This window comes from Peromyscus leucopus, chromosome 17, assembly GCF_004664715.2.
Source record: "Peromyscus leucopus breed LL Stock chromosome 17, UCI_PerLeu_2.1, whole genome shotgun sequence".
NCBI lineage: Eukaryota > Metazoa > Chordata > Mammalia > Rodentia > Cricetidae > Peromyscus > Peromyscus leucopus.
This window is the reverse complement of record NC_051077.1, coordinates 45,860,625-45,876,498: the sequence shown is the minus strand read 5'-3', so window position 1 is coordinate 45,876,498 and position 15,874 is coordinate 45,860,625. Positions and strand designations below refer to the sequence as shown.

Genomic DNA, 15,874 nt, shown 5'->3' with positions numbered 1-15,874 from the left:
GGCTGAGAGGCTGACATAGCTGTCATCCAGGAGGCCACACTCCACTGTCAACTGGCAGTGGAACTAGACAATGTCATCCCAGAGTTGATTTTGCAGGCATGGAAAATATCCGATTGAGGTTTCCCTGGTTTCTTTTTTGTCAACATGATGCAAGCTCGAGCTATCTGTAAAGAGGAGACTCAGGAGGTGAGGAAATGTCACCATCAGATTGCTTATAGGCAGATCTGTATGCCTGTTTCTTGATTAATTGTTGATGTGAAGGGTTCCAGGCCACAGGGATTGGTGCCGCCTCTTGGCAGATTTTTCTTGGTGGTATGAGGAAGTGTGCTTAGCAAGGCTTAGGGAGCGAGCTGGTAAGCAGCATTCCTTCTGTGGTTCTGTCTCTAGGTTCCCACGTTTAATTGCATGCACTGATTTACCTTCATGAAGGAGTGTAGGCTGGAAAATGAAATAGACCTGTACTCCCCATGTTTCTTTTGATCAGCGCTTTAGCAAAACAATAAAAGGCAAACTCAAGACAAAGGTTCGCGGATTCTTGCACAATGATTTCAGAGAGCAGGGACACTAAGCAGCATGTGTCAGCGTCAGAATCCAAGCAAGGAGGTGGCAGGAAAGTAACTAAGTCAACAACACTCATTAATGTAAGACTGAAACCTTATGGGCTGAACTCAGAAGTGTCACTTTCCTTAAAGGTCTAGAGAAGCAGGCTACATCCCTTTGTGTTAAAGTCATAAATTCAGCTTAATGAAGAGGATCATGCCACAGACATGATTACAGAAGGACAGGGGAAGATGGGATTGGGGAAATTACTAGTAGGTAATGCGCTTCTAATCTTGTAAATATTAGTGCCTGAATTTAATCCCCAATTTATGTTTTAAAAAAACCAACTGGGCATGATGGCACGTAGTTGTAAACCCAATGCTGGGGATATGAAGACAGATAGTTCCCAGTGGCTTGTTACTTAGGCTAGGCTTAGTGAATTCTAGGCCAGTCAATTTTAAAAAAAAAATAAGGTGGATGGCACCTGGCACCTGAGAAACAATATTCAAAGTGATCTTCTGGCCTCCATTGGATACCCACACACTCATAAGGACATACACATAAAATGATGAAAAATACTTTATATTTTCACTGCAAGTTGGCCATGTCACAGGCACCATCATACAAGAAATGTTGTATGGCTAGAACACAAGATTTTCACCTCAGCCCCCCAATTTTGTCAGATGTTCTTGCACACAATGTCATTATTGTGTTCTAACATCTAATCACAACCACTGTGTCTCTCAAATCATTAAATTTGAAAGCTCTAGAGAAGTCCAATCTTGGTCCCTTATCAGCATTGGATGTTCATCCCAGGACATACACTGGAGGTAATAGGAATCTTTGGACCTGTAGTTGACTGTGTCACTGACTTTCCTTACAGTATGGTTTTATCTTCTGTTGGATGCACAGCATAGGTGAAAGGTAAGGGCTTTTAAATGCTCCAGAAAACAGAAAAATGATATAGATGAAAAAACAAAGGATTTAAAAAATGTAGCTAGTATAAAAATTCCCACATCTAAGTAATTTTATATATATATATATATATATATATATATATATATATATATACTCAACTAAGTTAATACAAAATAGAAAATCTTCAACTGAGTAGTCATAATTAAAAGCAGATGTAATGGTTTAGTCTACAATATCCTATAGGTAGGAATGATGAGTAGGAATTTGGGGCAAATATGAGCTTTATTATGAGCTCCAGGCCAGCCTGCACTACAAAGGCAAAAATAAAACGAAGTGGAAAATGAACTGTCAAATAGAATAATGTTAAGTGAATTGTAGAGTTCCTGTGCTTAAATGATTTACCTGGAATGCAGTACAATAGGGTAAATGCATTGTTTAAGCATTATATAATAAGTAAAATATCCAACAGTCTCTTAGGAAGAGGGAAAAATTATTTGCCATAGAACCAAAACATCTTGTCTGTTCAACATCACACTGGTAGGAAGATATCAACAAATCTTCTGATTTTCTAAATAAAAATTACTTCAGATCTAAAATATTTCAGCTATGCCAAAAATGGGAATTTCTTAGCCATGCCAATCAAGTATGGGAGAATAGTAAGTATGTTCAGGCATAAAAACTTGAGCTTTTAATAGACTTTTCCCAGGAAGTGACTAGAATATGTCCTGAAGCAATATGCCTAAGTGAGAGGTAACAATTAAATAAAGGATACTGAAGACTCACCCAAGAGAGAAGACAGAATATTCCAAAATGGAAGTAAAGTGGTACCCAACTTGGCAACTCTATATAAAGCATGGTAAATTGATGTAATAAAAATCCATCTACAGGTACAACAGTGTTTTGACCTTAGCTGAATAAAAATATTGGAAATTTGTTCTTTCCTTAGTAAGTGAGTCCAGAAGGATTGAGCGCGCGCGCACGCACACGCACACACACACACACACACACACACACACACAACTATACACTGTGAAGAAAAAAACAGTTCTAACATACTAATAAAGAATGTCTTGGGCTGTCAATCTTTCAACATCAACATGGGAGAAAAGATCACAAAGTTGTTTTAACAAAACACTTTTATATTGGAAACTAAACTGAAGTGGTAAGGAAGTCACCCACACTACTTCTAGCTGAACTTATGAAAATTGCAATGGAATTTTACCAGAAGTTATGGATGAAAATTAGTAATAAATATGGAGGAACTAAACAAGTGAAAGTTAATTGTATATCTTTACGGATATGAATGGAAGCTGGTCAATGCACAAAAATATGCTTTGTCCAGAAAAGCAGGGGCACAGGTATACTACTATAAATCACTTTCATTTAACAAAAATTAACTAAATATAATGACACACAGAGCCAAGCAGCAAAAGTGTGGGCTATAGGAACCAACACTTTTTATAGTAGGATCCAACGTATAACAGTACAAACTGCAAGTAAAGAGCTACCAACTTTCTTATTTATAAATGTAGAAATTTTAAAAATCCAGGAAAATGGTTACAATTTAGATTATAGTTGCATCAAATGAAGGGAAATAGACAAGAGATTATAACATTTACTTTGAATCATGATTATCTTTGTGGTCATAAAGCCATATGAAAATTATTTTGATAAATTATCAATAAACTCATGAAAGTAAAGAAAAATATAACACTCATTAAATTATTTTTTTCACATTCCTAGAGAATCACAAGTGAATGGAGAGTATATGGTATTTTAAATACAAGGAATGTCTCTGATGAGAGCCACCATGTGGCTGTTGACAGCTTTATTAGAGAATAGAAAAAACCAGAGACATATTTTATGTTCATCCTATTTTTCTTGTGGTGCCCTATATTTGCTATAGACTCTGCCAATGAGAATGCAATCACCAGAAGTAATTCAACAGATATCAAGAACAGTAAGGCACATCAACTTCCTTTTAAAAATAAACATAGTAACCTAGATTGTTTTTCCAGAAATGGTCATTTGACTGTTCTGTTATGGCTGAGGTATTGCTAAGATTTTCATACATGTAATAAAAATTAAGCCTCATTATGCATATGTAAGAGATATTTAAATCAACATAACTTATATAACAATAGGACATGTAATATATAATACAAATATATAAATAGATATATCCAGTTTTGTAACTATTTAGTAAATGATGTTTTCCTTTGAATACACTATCTTCCTTTCTAGTAAAACTGAATAGAGTTACTCAAATTCAGTTATTTCACTACCGAAATGAAATTAGGCTCATACAAGTGTCAAGACTGATTTCAAGTTTGTTTTGCTTTTTAATGAGCAATCAAAGCATACAATTTATAGTTACTGGCTTGAAGACTGTGAAAATTTGATAGAAGAGAAGACTGGTGTTTTGCCTCGATATACTGACTTCGAGATGTCTATTCCACAATTAAAGGTGCTACGGCTAAGCACAAGTTTGATCCCCGTGACTCACATGCTGGAGAAAACAGAACCCTTAAAGCTGCCCTCTGATCTCCACACAAGTGCCATGGCACACACGATACCACATCCCAGTAAATGGATAGACAGACAGACAGAAAAATAATGCTGTAAGTTAAGCTGTGTGTTATCCTAATTCAAGGAAAAATTAGCAAAAAGAACCAAGAGAATAAGCTGAGATGGAGATGCCCAGGTGATCTGAGGAAAGTCAGTTGCAGCTTATGAGATACCAGGGGAGAAATTTTATTAAAGTAAACATATAGTTCAGCTGCCTGTGTGTAGGTGTGAAACCAGCGTGGGGGCCAGAAGGACACAGGCAGTTTCAAAGCCATCAGGGTGGTGGAGTACTAAAGGTCCAGCCTCACTTACTGTTCTATCACTATCAGCTCCAGTTCTTACTACTGATGTGTCCTTGAGAAAGCATTTGGAATTGTTAAAGACACCTTTTTATTGTCACGAATTGAGATTTTAGAAGGAGCCTGATGCAAGAATCTGCTGAATAGAGATTGCAGATGCAATCCAGTGTCTTAAAATGGATAGGACAGTTCCCCATGGTAGAGTCACTGGCCAATATGTCTGCAATGAAAAATGGGAAACCCTTTTGTAGAGGACTAATTTAGTACATCCTAGTTCTTCAAAGTTTATGAGGCATATAGTTGAAGTCTTATGAAATTGCATAGCTAACTCATTTACCCAATCATGGCTAATTATTACCCTATTTCTTATTATCTCTTTTGTCACAACTAAAAGGAGCACAAAAGACTAGATTGCCTTCTCCTTAAGCTTCCTGTGCATGCAAAAGCACTGAGCAGCCTAATTTATTTATATTCATGCTTGTGATTTTTCAAATAAAATGGCCCCCAAGAACATATGCATATTTTAGTTCATATTTTGAGAACATTCAGTATATTATATTTTTCTTTGAATTAATTTTCTTCCCTGAACATGAAACTGCATGAATTAATTTCATTAAATTGGTCAAGCTTATTAAAAACAATTTACTAGACAAAATCAACAAGGTAAAACTTTGTTCTAAAAAGCTAAAAAAAATCATGACATCATTGAAAGAAACAAAGTACATCAAAAATAATTACAGTGTGCTGTGTATTGCCTGACTAGCATGTTTCATTCAGAAGAATATATTAACTCAAAAATATTTGGAATTTCTTTTTTATACAAAGGAAATTTTGGACTTGGTCTTTTGATTAACTTCTCTGAGCAATAAAAAATGAACATGAAAAATTAAATCAAAAAGAACTCTAGTCCATGAAACTAGGAAACCAATAACTACTTTTTGTCCAGATGCTCCTTATAAGTAATTTTAATCCCATATGATATGGGTCTTATCATAATTCTCAATTTATTCTTTCTTCGATGATGCTGTCTCCTATCATTTTCCTGAACCCTGACAAAACAGAGTGAGCATGTCTTTTGACTCACAGTGAATGTTTATTCTTAACTATTTTATTTTTCAAGAATTTCTAGCTGCTATAGAGCAGAGTTATTCTGTTAAAATACATTCAACTTCACAAAATATATTGCCCAACATTCACCAGAGGAATAGCAACCAAAAATACGTAAATGTGATACAGTAATTGATATACCTCAGGTTTCAGTTATATTTTGCAAAGCTAGTTGTACTTACTGTTATTAGTGGGAAGTGGTTTATGTATAATTTGAAATGTTAACTTGCCAAAAGGGATTTTTAAATAAAACCTAACTGTTTCTCCTGTTTATGTCTGCCAATGTTTTCTTTGTCTCCTGAATCACAGGGCACCGTTCCACTACACTATCTTGTTTCCCTTATTTGGTGTGCTGTAATGAAAGAGCATAAGATAGGATTTCTGTGATGCTAAATAAATATTAAATATTATTGCTAAATCACGAGTCCTGGAATTATTGAAATAATCCTACATTCTTATATGCGTAAATGAAAAGACGAGTTCCTCAAGGAGATCTAAGTTGGAATCTGACCACAGTGACATACATACTTTGTCATCCAGTTTACTTAGCTTTTTTACCTTCAAGTCTTTCTCTTCCCTGACCTTACTGAGGATAAAAGGGGATGGTCAGAGAAAAGTACCTAGTATCAATAACTGCTTCATAACCACCAGCTGAGGTGTTCTTTCAATATACAGTAAGTTTTGGGTTACATAGTAATATGTATGTATTAGATATTCGAAAACTGCTACTAATAATTAATAGATAATGATTTTTGCTCCATTTTCTTAGAGAAACGTGTATTTAAAAAAGTGTGTTAGGGGCGGGAGAGACGGTTTAGTAGTTAAAAGCATTGGCTAATCTTCCAGAGGACCTGGGTTTAATTCCCAGAATCCACGTGGTAACTCACATGCATCTGTAACTCCAATTCCAGGAAATCTGATGCCTTCTTCTGGCCTCCACATATGTAGCCAGACACACACATTGTGCAGAGATATGCATGTAACTGAACATTCATATATATAAATTAACTTTCAAAAATGTTTTTAAAAAAGAAAGATGTGTTAGAAGCATGGTTAGTTTGAAAGACAAATGGTATGGTAGAAAGCTTATTGGAACATGATTTTTTTTATTTATTGCTTGAAAGTAATAAATATATACATACACACACAATGTTTTAATCAAAACAGCTCCCACTTCCTCCCTACCTTTCCAGCCATACTCCCCATCAAGTTTCATGTATTCTTTTTTTAAACTCCCCAAGTCCATTTGGTGTTGTCACTATGGGAGTAGGAAGAGAACCACGACACACACAAGAACCGACAGCAGTTCTGACTGCTTGTACAAGAACAGCACAAGATCGAGCCAGCCAAAGTTCCTCCAAGAATGAAAGGAGAGCCCATGGAAATTCACACAGAACTGAAGAGCTATCAGCAATTGATGGATACCTCGAGAGAGAATGTCATTATTCATCAGTAATTCAGCTCCTGATACATGATATTTTCAGTGTTCGTCAGAGTACAATTCATATATTATAGGATTTAGGAAGAAAAACAATTGAGCTAATAGATAATACTTCCATGAAAAAGATAGGATAGTATATACACATTTTCCAAGAAAATTTAGTTCTCCTAGAATTTACAGAAACAAGAGAGGTTGAAAATAGAAATAATTGCAAGGAATTCCAGGGTGGGTGGAATAGAGTGTAGGGTCAAAGTGCTTTGAAAGAACCTGATAAACACTTTCAAGCAAAGTGGCTCAATAAAGGTTAACTAAAGAAAATCTGTACATCTCCTATGTACAAATGGGAATCAAACTAAAAAGAAATCAGGGAAGCAACACCATTCACAATAACCACAAATAATATAAAATATATTAGGCTAACTCTAACTAAGCAAGAGAAAGACTTGTATAATAAAAACTTTGTTTTTGCAGAAGAAAATTTAAGAAGATATCAAAAGATGGAAATATTTTTCATGCTCATGGATTTATACAATTAACAGTAAAAATGGCCATCCTACCAAAAGCAAGCTATAGAGTCAACACAACCACCATAAAAATTCCAAAACAATTATTTACAGAACTTGAAGGACAATACTCAACTTCATATGAAAAAACAAAAAACCCAGAGTAGCTAAAAGAAAAATTGTGAATAATGAAAGAACTAGGAGAGGCATCACCATCCTTGGTTTCAAATTGTAATACTGAACTATACTAATGAAAACCACGTGGTATTGACATCAAAACAGACAAGTTGGTCATTGTAATAAAATTGAAGACCAGGAAGTAAATCCACACACCTGCACACCTGTGAACACCTGATTTTTGATGAAGAAGCCAGAAATACACACTGGCTGGAAAAAAAAAAAAAAAAAGCAGCTTTAACAAATGGTGCTGGTCAAACTGGATATCTACATATAGAAGAATGCAAATAGATCCATATTTATAACTCTGCACAAAACTCAAGTACAAGTGGATCAAAGATCTCAACACTGAACTTGATAGAAGAGAAAATGGTGGGTAGCCTTGAACACATTGGCACAGGAGGGCAACTTTCTGAACACTAATAGCACAGACACTAACAACAACCAGTAAACGGACATCACGAACCTGAAAGTTCTGTAAGGCAAAGGACACTGTCAATAGGACAAAATGATAGCATACAAAATGGGAAAAGATTTTCATCAACTCCACATCTAATACAGGCCAAAATGGCTCAGAAACAAACAAACAAAAACATGTTCAGCATTCTTCACAAATTTGCGTGTCATCCTTGCGCAGGGGCCACGCTAATCTTCTCTGTATCGTTCCAATTTTAGTATACGTGCTGCCGAAGCGAGCACAAAAGTCAGCGGAGAGTCTTCTGAGTTGGGTTATGAGATCCTCAAGGTACCTCACCTCAGCCATTGAACTCACTCTACCTGGCTGTGAGTCTGTTCCAAGCTCTGGCAAGGGAGGCATCCGCCCACCTGGGCCTCTCCTCATGTTCAACAATCTAAGCTGGCATAGCCATATCAGGTAAGCAGGAAACACATGGGCTCACAGAGACTCAAGTAGCAAGCTTGGGGCCTGCAAGGGTCTGCACCAGGTCCTCTGTGTATATGTTATGGCTGCTAGCTTGGTTCTTTGTGATACTCCCAACATTGAGGGAGCAGGTATTTCTTTGACTCCTTTGCCTGCTCTTGAGACAGACTCCTTTCCTCTTACTGGGTTTCCTTGTCCAGTCTCAATAGGAGAGCTTCTGCCTTGTCTTGGTGTATCTTGTTTAGTCTCTTGGGGGGGGGGGGGGTGCTGTTTTTTGAAGGACTCAGAGAGGGAGTGGATTTTGGGAGGAGAGAGGAGGAGCTAGGAGAAGTGGAGGGAGGGGAAACTGTAGTTGGGATATATTGTATGAAAGAAGAATCTATTTTCAAAAAATAAAAGACAGAAGAGCTCTAGCTTCAGAAGCATTTAAAAGTGAGTGCCTGGAGTGTGAAAGTTGAACACAGAATTTTAGATAGTGACTACAGCTACCATTAACTGCCTTACACTGGCTAGAAACAAGAGAAACAAGTCATAACATGAGTAAGTAGAAAACTTAGAAGTCATCATGAGACAGAAACAATGTAGTTCCTTACTTGTTTGCTAGCTTACTTTCCTGATCTTGGATCTGATGTTGGTTCTCTAGAATTCTGAGATGTTTAAATTGTTATTCATATCTGAAATGTGTCCCAAGTCTCACTTGTTTAAAGTATGCTTCCAATTTGAAGTTACCTTGAAGAATAGGGAAGTAGGGGTATGGTTGGAGAATAGAATTCATTGTTGTGGTATCCTTGAGAGTCTCTTTCTCTCTCCCCCTCCCTCTCCCTCTCCCTGTCTTTCTGTCTCCTTCCTGGCCATCACAACAGTGAGCAAAATTCCTCTATCACATACTATAGCCAGTATGCCCTGCATACATAGGCCTAAAAACTCTAAGACTGAGTTAGTACTGACTGAGCACTTTGAAACCATCAGCAAAGCAAAATTTCCCTACACACACACACACACACACACACACACACACACACACACACACACAAATATTTTCAACCCAGCCAACTACCCAGGGCTAGTGGATCTTGGAGGAGAACCTACAATCACTGCTTTATCAAATCCACATAATCCTTAATTACATTCTAAGTATTTTCCCTTGTGCCCATAGATAAGTATATTCCTTACTTCTTATATATACACATTTACAATTCAACTCCCTCACCTAAGGCTCAGGGATCATTGTGGTAAAATATTGTTAGAGCCAGAAGGACAGGGATTTTGCAGTGAGAGTGTATCTCCCAGGAATGTTAAAAGCTGTGTATATATCCACAGCTAGGCCCCGGGTGGAGCGCCGGGAGTCTAATTAGTGAGAAAGAGGAGGGTTTATATGAGCAAGAATTGTTGAAACCAAGGTTGAATAAAGCACAGGGACAAATAGCCAAACGAATGGAAACACATGAACTATGAACCAAAGGCTGAGGGGCCCCCAACTGGATCAGGCCCTCTGAATAGGTGAGACATTTGATTGGCTTGATCTGTTTGGGAGGCATCTAGGCTGTGGTATCAGGTCCTGGGCTCATTGCATGAGTCAGCTGTTTGAAACCTGGAAGTTATGCAGGGACGCTTGGCTCAATCTGGGAGGAGGGGACTGGACCTGCCTGGACTGAGTCTATCAGGTCGATCTCAGTACTCTGGGGAGGCCTTGCTCTGGAGGAGGTGGGAATGGGGGGTGTGCTGGGGGGAAGGGGAGGGGGCAGGAAGGGCGAGAACAAGGGAATCTGGCTGTTATGTAAAACTGAATAGTATTGTAAAATAAAATTAAAAAAAGCTGTGTATATAAACACTTATCAACATAACAATAGAAAAAAAACCTAGTGTCCTCCTGAAGAAAAGGAGGCGGGATCATATAAGCCAGGGAGGGTCAAGGTCATGACAGATAATCCACAGGGACAGCTGACCTGAGCTCTTGGGAGCACATGGATTCTGGAAGCACAGTTAAGGAGCATGCATGGAACTGACCTAGGCCCTCTGCATGTGTACGACAGTGGACAGTGATGTAGCTTGTTCTGTTTTGTCCCTGGTGTTTGGCTGGCTTTTGGGAACCTGTTCCCCAGGCTTGCCCAGCCTTGCCCAGCCTTGCCCAGCCTTGATATTGGTGGGGGAGGGGGCATGGTCCTGACCCAACTTGATGGTCATGCTTTGTTCAAGCCCATAGGAGGCCTGTCTCTTTCTGAAAGGAGACCAAGAAGAAATGGATGGGGAGGGGGATAGATGGGAGGGCAGGAACAGGAGGAGAGGAAGGAGGGGAAACTGAGGTCGGCATATAAAATAAATGAAAAAAATGTTAATTAAATAAAAAATAAAAAGACATGATACCATGAATATGAGAAAGCCCACAAAGGCTAAACTCCACATAAAGAACTACAGGCAACCAAGCAACTAAGAAATGCTGAGTGTGGAAGAAATAATCTCGAAGGAAGATTATGTCAAATGCTGAGCCATAAAGATATACATACAGAATAAGAAATTTATATTTACATATTTAGGAGTGTAGGTATATGTAGATTTACACACATGTACACCTACATAACAACTAATAAAAAAGTCATTGAATTTGAAAGAGAGTAGGGAGGGATAAGGTGTATGGGAATGTTTGAAGGGAGGGAAGGGAAGAGGAGGAAAATAGATAGTTATATTTTATGTCAAAGATAAAAGAAATATTTTTTAAATATTGTAACATCAGAACTGAAAAATAAAAAATTTAAAAATTAAGAAAAAAATTTAAAATCTCATGTATTTTGTTACAGTGATGAGATGATATCTAACAGAGATATATTTTCATTAAAATATTTATCCTTTCATACATGAGTCAGTAGATAATCAAAAGTAAAATCATCATGAGATACAAACAATCTGAATTAAATATCTAACATCACTGTAAAATATAACACTGCTCATTTTCCTAAGGCAGACATTCATTAATGGATCATCTGTAAATAATGTCATAACTTGACAAATAAAGTAGAATATATTCTTAACATAAATATTCCACGAAATAACAAATTCTTGTTAGTGGAAGAAAACATCAGTATATATAGGTCAGACTGTTAACGAGCAACTCTACGAGAATGAAAATAGCAGCAAATGATTAGAGGCAGTAATATTCTAGAATATGATAGGTGCTGATACTTAAACATACAAAGATGAATTATAGGGTAACCTCTCAATTTATTAGCTGGGAAAGTTCAGCTAACCAAGACATTTCAGCAGAATCATTAAGAGCTGATTTCCCTGACTGTTCAGAAGCAAATACCTAATGAGTATACGTGATGAGCACATCCTTTGACCATTTTAAAGTAATTTAAATTTGGATTAAACTTAAATTGAATCTACTTCTCTAATCACTGTGCCCTTTTAAATTCAAATAGAATATCGTCATGAGCAGTGTTGACAGCTGATGACAGAATTTTCCACTAAGAGGAGATAAACCTTCTTTTAATAAGTAGGAAGTAGCATAAAATTAAACAATTTGCTAACAAAAATATGATAATTTAATATTTGTTTTAGTGTAGTTACTCTGGAATCTTTCAAAATATGTTTCTCAAAATATTGCAAATATAGAGATATACAAAAAGTCTTCTATGTGGTGACAACTATATTATCTATCAGATTTTTCTAATATCAGACCTACTTAATATTGTAAAAATTACCCCAGTTATAAATAATGTTCATACTATCTAACATTTAGTGACTGTCAACAGTGTTAGATACTATACTAACCTCTTTAAAGGTGTTTAATTTCAATTTTAATTTAGTTCATTTCATTTTAATTGTACAATGAAAGCAATATTGCCACACTAATTTGATAGATGATGAATGCAATCTTTAAATAGACTGGGTAGCTTGTCTGAGACTACCAACTCACAGAGGGTTACCAAGTCTGCATCTGCTTGGACAGGAGTACAAAACCCCCATATAATGCCTAAACTGAAGTTCTGCCTGGTCTATGAGGCTGTGCTCATGCCACGTACTTACCAATGAGAGCCTCAAAAACAAAATTAGGATGAATGGAAAAACCAGGCCAGACAAGAAAAAAAAAAATACATTGGCATCAACCTAAAACATGTAGACTCATGAGTTCACTAGCTCATACCAATCACAGGGGACTGCTTTCTAGCCTCCGCTGCACTCCCCCCACTCCGAGCCAGGAGATGCTTTGATGTTAATAACCAATGATATAAAGTCAGCATAATTAAATATAAACATGTAAATCCTCTCTCATACCAGATACATTTCTGTTACTCAGAAGTCTCATACAGGTGGTGGCCATTGTTTTGTGTGCTGAAGACACTGGAGTATTATTTTATCGTCAAAGAACTTTTACTGTAAATTACTGACAATTTAAATGCCCAGATTCAGGACAAATAATACGACTTTTCAACTTTGTATCTTCAAACTGACAGATGCTTCCTTAACACGTTTGACCTGTACAACAGTGCAGCAACAGCACGGAATGGTAACATGGGAACAAAACACAATGCAGGGCTTCCATTTTTAAAGACATTAACTAGAAAATATGTCTACGATAGCTAACAATATTCAGTGACAATGACCAACTCCAAATTGATGGAAGTAGAGAAAGAGAACACCAATGTGGTTTCAAAAGAAACCTAGCAAAAACTTTTTTTTTTTTTTTTTTTTTTTTACTTGAAAGAGTTCGTTCAAGCAAAACAAATTTCTAAGTTACCCCTACATCAAAAGATACCCAAAGCCCCACTGAGGGAATGTGAAGGGTATCTCTGTAGGATGGCCCCAGAACACAGCGTTAATTACCTAACCATGGATCTTCTAGGAAAACTGTGCATCTGTGTTGCTATTTCTAATCTGTCTTTTCTCTGTATTCTTTCCATGTCTTGTTTTTTCACATTTTTCCTCATGAACCTCACAGCTACTTTTTCAATTTTAAAAAAACATGTATAAAATGATATCATAGGCTGGGCAGTGGCAGTGCATGCCTTTAATCATAATCCTTGAGAGGCAGAGAAGCTAGGCTGGAGGCTGGTCTATAGAGTGGGTTCCAGGTGAGCCAGGAATGTTATACAACTCCTCACCAAAAACCAAAAATTAGCAAACAAAACAGAAATCACAGATTGTTGTCTTAGATATCTTTGGTTTCAGTAAAATTGCTTTCCATTATAATACCGAATATTTTATTAAATGCATTAACAGTAATTTATCTAAGAATTCTTCCGTAGGTCACCAAACTGATATTTCTCCTCTTTGCTCTCTATTTCCTCTCCTTTTTTTCTTCCTCACCTTCCCTCCATTTCCTGGATTCCTTTTTCCTTTCCTCTCTCCATCTCTCCCTTTCTCTTACACACATAAACGTACTAATTTACACACTATGGCTATATATTATTTAATTTGTAATCTAATTTACTAATTATTTTATTTATGTTAATAAATAAAAAACTATAAAAAAAGTCTTAAAAATAAATTTGCAATATAAAAAATATAAATATAATTAAAAAAATAATAAAAAAAAAAAAAAAAAAAAAAAAAAAAATAAGTCTCTAATACACACAATAGATTTTTTTTATTCTTTTTTTTTTTTTTTTTTTTATTTATAATTTTTTTATAATATTATAATATATTTTTTCCTCCAGTCTCAACTGTAAATCTCAGGCCAGGTAATGACTCATTCAGTCAAGGCCTGCCTGTCACCTGCTGAGGATCAATGTTGAAGCCCATGAACAACAGAGGCTCTAGAAGAAACCACAGGTTTAAAATGAATAAGCAGCAAGAACAAGAAACTAAAGCTTCTTTTCCAATCTGACAGAGATCAGGAGAGGGAGAGAGTGCCTGTCATTCTTCACAATTATTTGAGTTGTAAGCTCCTATGCTTCTGTTACTGAATTTAAAAGATGATCAGGAGAAATAAATGATTTAAAGGGAAATGTGCTGTGGGATGTTCTGTATGTCCTGTGGGAGCCCGTTCTTGGGTTCCTCGTGACTTTACCCAGCAGGTCCGCATAGAGGATGATTAGGACCACAAGCCTGAGTGCAGGTGTCTGAGATGGTCTGCACTCGACTGTGCTGTGGGATGGTCTGTATGTCAAGTTGCTCTGATTGGTCAATAAATAAAACACTGATTGGCCCTTGGCTAGGCAGGAAGTATAGGCAGGACTAACAGAGAGGAGAAATAAAAGAACAGGAAGGCAGAAGGAGTCACTGCCAGCTGCCACCCTGACAAGCAGCATGAAAAGATGCCGGTAAGCCACGAGTCGCGTGACAGGGTATAGATTTGTGGAAATGGATTAATTTAAGATATAAGAAGAGTTAACAAGAAGCCTGCCACGGCCATACAGTTTGAAAGCAATATAAGTCTCTGTGTTTACTTGGTTGGATCTGAGCGGCTGTGGGACTGGCGGGTGACAAAGATTTGTCCTGACTCTGGACAAGGCAGGAAAACTCTAGCTATAGAAGTGGCACACAAATAAGTTTGTTCAATCTTCATGTTTATTACACAGTTCTGCTGTGACCAGCTCAAAAACTGCCCCTACCCTTGCTTATTTGGAATTCAATAAAAATGGAAATAAAAATTATCATTTCTGTAATCAATCATGCCCATGGAACTTTTATGATAAGAAATAAAATGTTTGGAGTATTGAGGATAGGCTTACAAAATGTCCTTTCTGTTGGGGTTAAGGATTGAGGAATGTACACCATGCAGTATGGCAATTTTGAGATCTGATCACTTGAATCCTTGTTGGAAGCTATTAGTTATCTCACAAAGTAGAGACCAGGATATCATGCTTTCCAATCTTACTTGCATTTTCACACTTGGGATTTGTGATGATGTGAAGGAAATAAGGATTCATTCAGACTAATATTGCTTTAAAATTATTTTAGTCCTACACCTGTCTCCTTTAAAAAAAAAAACCATTCATACTATACATACCTGTTGTTCTCATAAGATGAATTCCTGTGGTACAGCTGCAAATATTTTATAAGTTATTTTAAAATGTTGTCATGCTCCTAGTATTTTAAAGTAGGTAAAACGAGTATCCCCAAAGTTACATTAAGACTTGGAAGAATATATATTACATGATAGGGAAAAATTGCTGAATAGAACTCCAAATCTACACATACTTTTAGTTCACTTGAATTATTCCAGGATCCAGTTTTTTAGTCAAAATATCTAACAAGATGAATATTGAAACACAGATGTAACAAATCCAAATTGCTGAGACTATTCAAGAATTCATCCATGAGAATTACAGGGCAAGATTTAGGAAAGAATGTTAAATCAAGCTGGTAAAATTTTCACATAATTGGTTTTCTCTTCAGAGGTCTCATTGACAATGTTCTGCAATTTTTTACAAATATACTAACAGTGAAAATGACCTGTGACTCTTAGAGTCACTGTGGTTGGCAATGGCGGGAAATATGT

General features: G+C 36.6%; 1 protein-coding gene and 1 non-coding gene across 2 annotated transcripts in view; both read right to left on the bottom strand.

Annotated features, from left to right (window-relative positions):
- Spock3 (SPARC (osteonectin), cwcv and kazal like domains proteoglycan 3) overlaps window positions 1-15,874 on the bottom strand; it is a 355,708-nt gene that overhangs the window by 280,914 nt on the left and 58,920 nt on the right.
- On the bottom strand, window positions 8,142-8,252 carry LOC114701106. The gene has a single exon (XR_003735784.1). It is a non-coding gene; the product is annotated as a U6 spliceosomal RNA (small nuclear RNA).